This window comes from Hippocampus comes, unplaced genomic scaffold (assembly GCF_001891065.2).
Source record: "Hippocampus comes isolate QL1 unplaced genomic scaffold, H_comes_QL1_v1.1 scaffold36, whole genome shotgun sequence".
Lineage (NCBI taxonomy): Eukaryota > Metazoa > Chordata > Actinopteri > Syngnathiformes > Syngnathidae > Hippocampus > Hippocampus comes.
The window spans coordinates 1,777,305-1,789,845 of NW_017805695.1; the positions used below are offsets into that span (position 1 = coordinate 1,777,305).

The window sequence follows — 12,541 nt, forward strand, 5'->3', positions numbered from 1 at the left end:
CCAGCTTTCATTCTTGCCATGATCTTAGCTTTCAGGTCAGTTGCTGCCTCGCTCAGCATTATTGGGGCTGGCCTCCCAATCTCATCATCTGCATTTGCATTCATTGGGGCTTGCCTCCCAATCTCTGGTGTGAACTCCTCCTCTGATCTTGCAGCCTGGGGCCCTTCACCATGGAATCTGTGTTGTACCTCATCAATCTCAAGTTGTGACACCAATTGCCGTTTGTGGATTTTGGAATACTGAGCTACTAGTTGTTTCTTGGTCAACTGACTGTCTGAGCTACTAGTTGTTTCGTGGTCAACCGTGACTGTGGGTTTCGAAGTAACCATTCAGCCCGCATTCTCTGCATGTAACCCCTCTGACTAGGGTTGCTTGAGTAGTAGCATTCCAACAGAGCCATGTTATCGCATCTCGCCCATCTCCGCTTTGTTCCAGTAGCCCATTTTTCATCAAGGTGCTCTGGTTCCCCAGCACCTGACGCAGACCTTGTTTGGCCGGGCGACGTCTGAGCATGTCATTCATTTTATTGTCTCTCATCATTGTATGAGGTAGGCATTAGCGTGAAGGATCTTGCCCAAGGACCCACACTGGATGGTGTTATGTGCTCATTTTTGCCCCAAGCGGGATCGTTTTTAAGTCAAACAGATTTCAAACTGCGTCCTTTTGCACTCATGTTTATGTGACAACTGTGTTTTGGAGATTCGAGAATGCTGTGACACAAGGAGGTGTTTGCATGTGTGCTGCTCTTGCCGTTTGATAAGGCTTTTCCAGGTTCATACGCATTAGAGTGCATGTTTAATTTTTGGATATGCAGTTTTTAATATTTTCAGGATTCTTCTTCCCATACAACAAAACAAAAATGGTAATCGTTTTGGTATGTAATAATGTGCCATAATTTTAGCAATCGTAACTAAACTGAGATGCTAAAGCCATAATCCCATAATCACCACTAGCACTACAATATCATAATTTTAATGTCCAGACATGACAGATCACTACTTCACATGATGAATGTGTTCATCTTTATTTACACCAATAGCCCATTAAGGTTATTGAAGAAACTCTGACCCTGACAGCCTCGCAACTGGATCTCTGACTACTCTGCTGCACAACGCTTTTGCTTTACTTCTCCCTACAGATTGTCATCAGCAACACATGAGGTGAGTTATTACATTGTTAACCTTTGAGCCTTGCTGTGTGAAAGGCCAGAGCGAGCAGATAAATCAGCTCTTCTTTTGAGAATATTTATGCAGTGGGCTGGCATCAGGGTTGAAGTTGAAGTTGAAGTTTATTGAACATACAATACAATAACAATTTGACAAATGGCAAGCAAAAGTTACAAAAGAAAAAATAAAAAGTAAAAAGTAAGTAAAACAAACATCATCACCGTTATATGCTCAAAGGAGTAGGAAGAAGTATACAACTTATCTAGTCCTACCCCTTGTTGTGTAATAATATAAATAAATCATTTTTCAATGCAAAGGAAAAGGAAGAGATCTACATCTCATATATATATATTACCCTTATGTGTACTGTACTGAGGAGGTTAATGAAATAAAAGGAGGTTACGATACTGGAATGGCAGCATTTGAAAACTTTTGTAAAACTGGATTTCTGCATTAAAAAAGACAGAAATAATACTGAAGAAAAGGTGAGTAGCAAACTGGGCTCCCGGTTAACGTTTGGACAAATTAGTCCTCAAAAGATCATGAAACTCTGACCCTGACAGCCTCGCAACTGGATCTCTGACTACTCTGCTGCACAACGCTTTTGCTTTACTTCTCCCTACAGATTGTCATCAGCAACACATGAGGTGAGTTATTACATTGTTAACCTTTGAGCCTTGCTGTGTGAAAGGCCAGAGCGAGCAGATAAATCAGCTCTTCTTTTGAGAATATTTATGCAGTGGGCTGGCGTTATATTGATGTAACAGTGATTCTTTAGGACAGGAGGGAGACTTTTGTCTGCAGTTACAGGACATGTTTGGGGGTTTTTTTGTTTGTTTTTGATTAGTGCGAAAACTGAATGTACGTTGCAAATGGAGATCAATTGCTTTTCAAATCTTGGAAATGGGTCCGCTGCATCCATCACATGCACACACCTGCACACGAATCAGGGGTGCCGTGGGTCATTAAATGCACTAAGTCATTAAATTGATTTTTCATGAAAAAATCATTTAAAACCATTGAACACGATCTCCAGAGGCATTAAAAGAATCACCAGGAACTGGGACAAGCTACTTTGAATTTCCAGTTCCCAGTTTTGCTGCTCGTATGACCCCACCAATCTGAAGAACTTCTTGTGAATTTTTTTGGCTGTTTTGCAAACCAATTAAAAACAGCATGGCTCAGTGTGGATTGGTCATCTCCCACTTCAGATGTCTATATATACAAACAATGTCCTCCTCATCAATTATATTGATACAGCATACCCCTCCCCATGGACATCAAAAGAAAAAGGGCCACACAAACACACAATACTTGACCAAAACAGCAGAAAACAATGTCCTCCTTGTCAATTATATTGACCCAGCGGACCACAAATTATATGCCATGCTCTTTCAAAAGCAACACACCGAGAACATAATAAATCATGAATGATATTTTGACTATGAATAATTAAATAAACAACTTGGGATTTTATTTTATTCATTAACTCAATCCACTTTGACTGAGTTGGTTGTTTTTCCTTTTAGTGTGTGCGCGTGTGTGAATGTCTGTGAGATGACATTTTGGACAGAGTGCTCCTCCATTGTCATGGGGGCAGCATAGCTCAGTGGTAGAGTGGTCGTCTCCCAACTCGAGGTTGGGGGTTTTAATCTCTGGCTATTGTGACCTTGCCGAAGTGTCCTTGAGCAAGATCCTGAACCCCCTAGTTGCTCTTGATGCCGCGTCATCAGTAGGTAAATAAATGTAAACGCTTTGGGTACCAAAGGTAGAAAAGTATATCAAGGACATTTGCCGTTACGTCACAAAACAATGTACAGAAAAAAAATGCTATAAAACAAAGGTGGTTACATGTGCTACTCTGATGATATACTGTATGTTATGAATATATTTTCACATGTTCAAAATGGAGCTGCTCGGTGATCAGCGTGTAAACCTCACAGTGCAGAGGTACCGGGTTCGATTCCAGCTCCGGCCTTCCTGTGTGGAGTTTGCATATTCTCCCCAGGTGTGGGTTTTCTCCAGGTAGTCAGTTTACCTCCCACATTCCAAAAACGTGTGGTAGGTTAATGGAACACTCTAAATTGTATGCGCGTGTGAATGTCTGTGAAATGACATTTTGGACAGAGTGCTCCTCCTTTGTCATGGGGGAAGCATAGCTCAGTGGTAGAGTGGTCGTCTCCCAACCCGAGGTTGGGGGTTTTAATCACTGGCTATTGTGACCTTGCCGAAGTGTCCTTGAGCATTCAAAATGATTTTCAGATTCAGCCATCTTTTTCATAATCAGCACTGCAGAAACAATGCTTGCACAAAATCCTGCAAAATTCCTGTCAAAAATGGCTGAAATGTGACATGACAAGCCAAAGAATTGGTATCTGCCATCAAATTCTCCTCATTTCCATGTCACACCTCTGTGCGGATAGTCCCCCTTTGCTATCTATTAATTAGATGATGAAGTTAAGAGCGGGAGGAGATGGTTGTCAATGATAAATCAGGAGTTGATCAAATATTTATCTATATTTTTTGAGAGGCAAATATATTCTGAATAAATTAACCAAGTCAAATTCAAGGGAGTCTCGGAGGTTAATTTGGGGCGGTTTGGTGGTCAACTTGTTAGCACGTCAGCCTCACCGTGCAGAGGTGCAGGGTTCCTTTGTGGAGTTTGCATGTTCTCCCTGTGCCTGCGTGGGTTTTCTCCGGGTACTCCGGTTTCGTCCCACATTCCAAAAACATGATTGTGAGCATGGATGGTTGCTCGTCTGTGTGTGCGCTGCGATTGGCTGGCAACCAATTCAAGCTGTCCCCTGCCTACTTGCCCGAAGACAGCTAGCATGGCCTCTCGCGCACCCAGCAACCCTTGTGAGGATAAAGTGGATCGGAAAATGGACGGATGGATATTCAAAATCATTTTCAGATTCAGCCATCTTTTTCTCATCATAATCAGCACTGCAGGAACAATGCTTGCACAAAATCCTGCAAAATTCCTGTCAAAAATGGCTGAAATGTGACATGACAAGAACATTTGAATCACACTAGACTTTTCCCACTTCAAGATGCAGTACCGTTTCTGATGGATGGTTCATGACTGACTAAGGATGATTTGGAAAGGTGTTATAGTTCAAGAACCCCGGTTATTGCAAACACAAAAGGTTCGATAGCCTAAGGAAAGCTACTTGTAACAGCTATAGGAGTTGCTTCCTTCCTCCTCTTAAATTCCATTTTCTGTTTGGGGTTATAGTTTTTTTTGTTTCCCCAACAACCTGGTGGTCAACTGGTTAGCACGTCATCCTCACCGTGCAGAGGTGCAGGGTTCCTGTGTGGAGTTTGCATGTTCTCCCTGTGCCTGCGTGGGTTTTCTCCGGGTACTCCGGTTTCGTCCCACATTCCAAAAACATGTGTGGCAGGTTAATGAAACACTATAAAATGTCCCTCGGTGTGATTGTGAGCATGGATGGTTGTTCTTCTGTGTGTACGCTGCGATTGGCTGGCAACCAGTTCAAGGTGTCCCCTGTCTACTTGCCCGAAGACAGCTAGCATGGCCTCTCGTGCGCCCAGCAACCCTTGTGAGGATAAAGAGATCAGAAAATGGATGGATGGGTGGATGAAGTTCATTTTTATTTTGTCATATGTAAATACACAATTCCTTTCATAACTTTAATTGATCAAAAATAAATATGTTATACATTTCATCCCATATGTGTATTGGCAAGCTTCCCCACTGGACCTGGACAGTCACTGCAGCCATCTGTTACCATTTGCGCAATTCTATTACATTTGTGTGAGATGATGCATTAACATTTGAATCACACTAGACTTTTCCCACTTCAAGATGCAGTACCGTTTCTGATGGATGGTTCATGACTGACTAAGGATGATTTGGAAAGGTGTTATAGTTCAAGAACCCCGGTTATTGCAAACACAAAAGGTTTGATAGCCTAAGGAAAGCTACATGTAACAGCTAGTTGCTTCCTTCCTCCTCTTAAATTCCATTTTCTGTTTGGGGTTATAGTTTTTTTTGTTTCCCCAACGAACTTAGTTTTGCAACCAAGAAATCCCCCAACTTTTTCAATCACGGCAGTTCAAGTTCCATTTTTGCTTCAATAAATATGTTTTTATTCGTATTACTGGAGATTTATAAAAGTGGTAATAGGAAATTCGAGCTAAGCCAAAGGTGAGAAGTGAAGCAGCTTGTGAGAACACAGTATTCCACTCTTGAAAGGAGATTGCAGCTCAACTCGTTCGGCAGAGTGTGAAACAGGGAATACTCGCACAGACAGGCGAGAAAGAGGGAGTGAAGATGAGAGGCTGATGTGAAGAAGTGCAACAGAAAATAATTGCCAAGTTTAAGCTTGGAGTCCCAAAAAAGATGTGAAAATGAGCCTTCAATAATTCATAACACATCTATAAATATATGGACCTGGAAATGAAACCAGATTATCCTTTAGACGCAATGTGTCACGTTTTGCGTGATGGTGGAGTTAGAGGACTCCAAAAAGCAGGGAGGAGCAGTGTGGATTGACCGAAATGCATATATGTCATACATTTCATCCCATATGTGTATTGGCAAGCTTCCCCACTGGACCTGGACAGTCACTGCAGCCATCTGTTACCATTTGCGCAATTCTATTACATTTGTGTGAGATGATGCATTAACATTTGAATCACACTAGACTTTTCCCACTTCAAGATGCAGTACCGTTTCTGATGGATGGTTCATGACTGACTAAGGATGATTTGGAAAGGTGTTATAGTTCAAGAACCCCGGTTATTGCAAACACAAAAGGTTTGATAGCCTAAGGAAAGCTACATGTAACAGCTAGTTGCTTCCTTCCTCCTCTTAAATTCCATTTTCTGTTTGGGGTTATAGTTTTTTTTGTTTCCCCAACAAACTTAGTTTTGAAACCAAGAAATCCCCCAACTTTTTCAATCACGGCAGTTCAAGTTCCATTTTTGCTGCAATAAATATGTTTTTATTCGTATTACTGGAGATTTATAAAAGTGGTAATAGGAAATTCGAGCTAAGCCAAAGGTGAGAAGTGAAGCAGCTTGTGAGAACACAGTATTCCACTCTTGAAAGGAGATTGCAGCTCAACTCGTTCGGCAGAGTGTGAAACAGGGAATACTCGCACAGACAGGCGAGAAAGAGGGAGTGAAGATGAGAGGCTGATGTGAAGAAGTGCAACAGAAAATAATTGCCAAGTTTAAGCTTGGAGTCCCAAAAAAGATGTGAAAATGAGCCTTCAATAATTCATAACACATCTATAAATATATGGACCTGGAAATGAAACCAGATTATCCTTTAGACGCAATGTGTCACGTTTTGCGTGATGGTGGAGTTAGAGGACTCCAAAAAGCAGGGAGGAGCAGTGTGGATTGACCGAAATGCATTTCACAAAAATACACACAGGAGTACACTGGAAAAACGCCAACTCGACGTACTCCAACAAATTCCTGGAAATCACAAGGAACCAAAGCAACAAACAAAACTATGACAGGAAACAAAACATGACAGGAGCACACGTATACTCACATACACTCACAATGACCCAACAAAGACTGACAGAACTCAAGGAACTAAATACAAGCCAAGTGACGAGACAAAGAGAAACACCTGGACAAGACACGAAGGGTTGAGGGAGCTGATTGGTTCAACACAAAGGGACACTGATGACGAGAATGGGTGGCGACAAAAAGGGCACATTAAGGGAACAAAACCAAACGTGACCTGAACAGAAACTTAACACAATGAAGACAAATCTTCATTAAATGTTACCAATGCAGCACAATATATATACAAGTGTGGTTTGCGCTCAGCATTTAAGTCCTCAGTTTGGAGACTGATAGACCCTTTTTTTGGGACTACTGAGGATGGTTGGACTAGTTCCTAGAGCAATGTGATATATTGATAACAAACCACTTTTTTTTTTGCCCGGACACCCTGCGGAGGAAACTCATTTCGGCCGCTTGTATCTGGGATCTCATTCTTTTGGTCACAACCCATAGCTTGTGACATAGCCTCACAGTGCAGAGGTTGAGAGTTCGAATCCTTCCTGTGTGGAGTTTGCAAGTTCACCCTGTGCCTGTGTGGGTTTTCTCCGGGTAGTCCGGTTTCTTCCAACATTCCAAAAAACATGCATGGCAGGTTCGTGGAGCATTCTAAATTGTCCCTAGGTGTGACCTGCAATTGCATTCATATAGCGTAAATAAATGTAAAATTAATTTGATTAATTTCTTGAAGACTGTTAACAGAACGGTTAGGTCTGGAGTTAATCGATACTACAGTTAACAATTTTAGCCCTGGAGACAGTTTAGTACCAGGGTTTCATACCCATTCATGTATTTAATTTTAATGAGTACAATACAATGGAGTGCTAGTTTTGTTATTTAAAAAACTTTTTTTATTTAATTTGTTGCTTTTTTGGGCTGATTCATTCAAGATCCGTGTGTGCAAATGTGGATGCAAACAGAAGTTTGGCTCACTAGGGACACCCAGAATTACGTCTACCAAATGGGCAAATTTGGGTGCTGTTCACTTTGTGCATTCTCGGGGGTTCAAATACTGTACATTCATTTAGCATCAGCAATATGATTTATCAAACCTGAGATGAATTGCGAGGGCTGATTTTGCATCTTTCAATGCTATGTCTGAAAAGGCAGATGTAATTATGACTGCTGTTATTGTAGTGTGGTGAAAAGCAGGCATAGGCAAAATGAGAGGGTCCCCGTTGCCTCTCATTTTGCCTATGCCTGCTCCTGGACGTTTTCCGCTCATGTAAACATTTTTGAAATGCCAGAGACAAATTATCATAGCAAAATGTCTTACTCAGCAATTGAATTCTGGGACAATCTCAAGATTGACTAGAGACAGTCACAAGAATGAGTTTCTCTCTCTCTCTCTCTCTCTCTCTCTCTCTCTCTCTCTCTCTCTCTCTCTCTCTCTCCTCCCTCCTTTTAACTAATTTGTAAAAAAAAAAGAAGGCACTAAAGTGAGAACGACTTTGGAATAAGGTTGCAGGTGGAACATTTTAAAATGAACTCTCTCTCTCTCTAGCTCCTTCTCTTCTCGTTAAAGCCAAGTTTAGACATAAAATTTGACATTTCCATTGTTAATGACCTGCTGGCAGCAGAAAGCAGCATGGACTTTGTTCCTTTCTGCCTCACTCAGCCATTTAATGCTTGCAATGCAACCAGGTTATGACGTTACATATGGAACGCTAGCTTGATTTCATTTCTTTTCTCCGCCTTGTATACAGTATGTACTAACAACAAAGCTTCTACTTAAACCCATATTCCGATGAAGTGTAAAATGTAAACATAAAGAGAATACCATGATTTGCAAGTGCGTTTCAAACTATGTTTAATTGAAGACACGACAAAGACAAGATGTTTAATGTTCAGATGAACTCTTTTTTTTTGTGCACATTTATGAGGCACCACCAAGTTTTTTCTTTAGCACATCAGGTATTATTTTCATTATTATTATGATTATGATGATGATGATGATGATGATTGATTGATTATTAAAATCAAGATCAAGCGATTTCTGACTGAGTTTGTACACATTCCATAGTGAGCACCGCAATTGTTGTCTTGGTGTGACGACACACTTCCAGGTTTGCCACTCGTCAGGATCAGGACACAAACGTTAAGTTCTTCTAGAACAACAACTCTGGTTTCGACAACAACAAAAAATGCGGGAATGGCAAACAGTAAGACAGCATGCAAAACAATCCTCCAGCACTGCTCATTTGGAGCAGAACCTAAATGCTATCCACTGCTTATTACAGACAAGTGGATCTGACGAGTGCTGAAGCTTTGTGACTCCGCCCGGCGCCCACCACTTCACCAGGACAGACTGTGGATAGAGAGAACACATGACCAACAGGAAAAATATAACGGCTGATGAAAATTTGTTGACCTGTGTTATGTGTGACATTCAAAATTCTATCAATCGACGATGAAATCAACAAAGCTGTCAATTTGTGAAAGCATTTTGTCGTACACAGCAAGCACTTGTACAAACATACATTAAATAAAACACTGTACGTAGCCGCCGCCAAGTATTTCTAATTAGGACCACAAAGAACCATGATGGTGAACAAAATGTCGTTGCCATGTATTCATTACCAATGCATGAAGTGTAATATAATGTACGTGAATCAATGAATGAATTGTATGTTAGTTCAAACTAGAAGAATAAGGAAATGGATTGTAAAAACTGAACTGTCAGGGTACATGTGACACACTCACCCATGGACAAGTTGTGTGAAAACATCTTAGGTCGCACTTTTGAAGGTCAACCTTACTCTGAATGTGTGTGTTTGTCCACCAGCCAATGCGTGGCTCAGTCATGTGTTTCTCAATGTACATTCAGGATTAAGGGGATTACAGTTTGATAGATCTGAAGTGCTCCAACACCTGTCGTATAATTCACGTTAACCAAAAATGACATTGCAGCAATTCACTGAGCTGACACGTAGCCTCAAGTATTGATCCGCCAACGTACAGTATTAGCTGCTTGCCGCCAGAGTATCAATTCAACTGAGAATCATTTCACCTTCAAGATGGTTGAGGTTTCCAACAAAAGTGCTTGAAGAGGGAAACTTCACATACCCATCGTGGGTTTTGTCCTTCTTACACTTCCTAGATTAGAAGATTAAACTTGGAAGCTATCAAGCAAACTAAATACTCATCCATTGGACTTGGCTGAACTGCAATGGGAAACACAAGTACAAAAAAAAATGACATTGCAATTTTACTTCACACTGTACAGTTTCTACATTATAATATTTATGCGTGAAAAGAGAACAATGCGCTGAGATTTTGAACGCTCAGAGTGAAGCAGTGCATGCTCGTAGCCTATTTTAAAAGACACCCTCTTTTTAATTGTTATTGGCTGGACGCGGTGGAATTCAACGCCCTGAGGTATACCTCTTGCATGAGGACCGACTGACAATGTCACACTTTTAACGAGAGTCTATCGGCAAATGTATTATGTGCCTGTCATGATTCGGTTTGGTACCAACAGGTGGCACTGTAGGGCTCTCCTTGCAGCTGCACACCTGTTGGTCATTATGTAATTAGTGTTTTAAAAGGACTCCCAGCCCGAACACTCAGTGTCGGGTCATTTTTGCTCTTTGCTACTGTCATGTTTGTTTGTTGCTGTTTGCTGGCTGCTGTCATGTTTGTTTCAGTCAGGTTTTGGTCATTGTTATCTTTTATCTTCGGTCATGTGTTTTGTTTGATACTTTGAACCTTGTTTGTTTTGGATTTAGTTTTGAGTTTTAATACAAGCTTTCAAGTACAACCTGCTCCTCCCTCTTGCCTGCTTTTTGGGGTCCACCACCACCTCGCAAACGTGACAGCGCCCAAACTAGAAATGTGCCATCGTTTGAGATTCAGCAATTTTACTCATTAATTTTATACTGTTTATCCTGCTCATTTAAAAGCACATCTACAGCACATATATTTTCAACTATTTTTATTCACAGATTTCATTTTCATGACAAGTTTTTGTATCCTTCTATGTCGGACGGCACACTAGCACCCTCTATTGATGAGCCGCCAGTGCTTGCGATTGATTGACATCTATTTCAGGATGTGTCCAACATCACCAGGGATAAGCTGCAGCTCACCCAGGGACTTTAATTAGGACAAGCGCGTTAGAAGATTGATGGATATATACAGTATAGCTATTTCTATGTGTGGCTAGCTTAGTTTGCTACTTCAGAAGGGCACAATATCAAACCATCACATCTCAGTATGATTTACTGCAATTCTGTAGAATTGCGCCATACCAACAATGGTAAACATTGTATTACATCGCGTAAATACAATTTGACAGTATTAAAATATTATCTTGAATTGGGTAGAATTTATAGCAACTCTCGTTTTGGCTGCCATTTTATGGATGTAACTTATAAAGTGACAGATAAGATGAGAAATTGGAGATTACTTTAGCATAGTCTCGCCTAGACGACAGAATAGAATGCCAACAAGACACTTGCAGTCCCCTCTGTGTCAGAACAGCAAGATTTAGATGGCGTGGCCTTCGAGGAAACATCGACAGCCACCACATTTTACCTCCTCTCCTCCTGGGAACCGCTTTAATACATTAATGTGGCATTTTCTGCAGGCTCAGACCAATTAGGCTTGAGTAATAAGGCTGCGATTCTCAACTGCACAGTTGAGGAGGGTAATGGGAAGAAGGGAAGCAAGCGTGTCACCGTTTCCCAATGTTGTCTGTGAAGATAAAAGTGAAATGACAGGACGTATACCTTGCCTTGATAATTACACCAAAAGCAATTTTGTTTGAGAGAAGGATAGCGTTGTATACTATTGTCAGGAAGAGCAATCTAGTCTTCAGTTAACCTAAGATGGAATTTTAAAGAATGAAAGTAAAAAAACAATATCAACACTTCAACCTAAAGAAAAACAAAGCAATACTCCGCATTCCAAATTGTTATGCAAATATAGTTTTGCACAAATTTTTATAGATTGTGTCCGCAAATGGAACTCAGCATAATTTAAGTTATCAACTCATTTTCAGCACCGCTTATCCTGTACGGGTCAGCTGACTTCGGCAACTGAACTGGTCACCAGCCAAACGCAGGTCACACATAGACTCAAGAGTTGGAATTTAAAAATAAAACCCCCAAATTAAGCTTTTTTTTTTCCTCTAATTTCCACACATTTTCACAGATTCATACTATTCGAACTTTAAACATTTAACTGTCGAAATGCGTGACCTCAGGTTTCCAAGTAGGGTTAGGTAGGGTCTCAAAGGAAGGTTTCAATGAAGGGTTAGGGTTTCAAAGTCGGTTTAAAGTTCCAATGTAGGTTTACCATTTCAAAGTACGGTTTCAAAGAACAACCGGTGACCCGTTTCCTGAGTTTGGTCATTTGACATTCACAAGCTGGCCCATGATTATTGGACGTTGCCTGAGCAACTGTGATGTTATTTTCATTAGATCAGGGGTCCCCAACCTTTTTTGCCCCACGGACCGGTTTATGTCAGACAATATTTTCAGGGACCGGCATTTAAGGTGTGGCGGAAATAATACAACAAAATAAGATGGTATGAGCTGCATGAAAACTGTGGCGTTTTCGAAATATAATAATAAACACAAAGAGCGTCTAATCTGGCCGCAACACTCCGATCGCGATGGCAATGTTTAATGCCTTCAAAATACAATACAACGCAAATTCAAAGTGCATGAAAATGACGACTCACCACAGCACCGAGCTTGATTTTCTGCAACCAGACGGTCCCATCTCGGGGTAATAGGAGACAATGACACCTCAAGTGTGTGGTTTATGTCCAGTCTACTTCGTAATTTTGTTTTCGTCGCCGTTGCTGCAGAAACCCCCCGTAT

General features: G+C 41.0%; 1 long non-coding RNA gene across 1 annotated transcript in view; it reads right to left on the bottom strand.

The window, feature by feature from the left end:
- Positions 1-262: 262 nt before the first annotated feature.
- Positions 263-12,541, bottom strand: part of LOC109523045 (uncharacterized) — an 18,026-nt gene continuing 5,747 nt past the window's right edge. The window contains exon 3 of the long non-coding RNA XR_002169688.1: positions 263-274. This is a non-coding gene — a long non-coding RNA (uncharacterized LOC109523045). The remainder of the gene's footprint in view (positions 275-12,541) is intronic.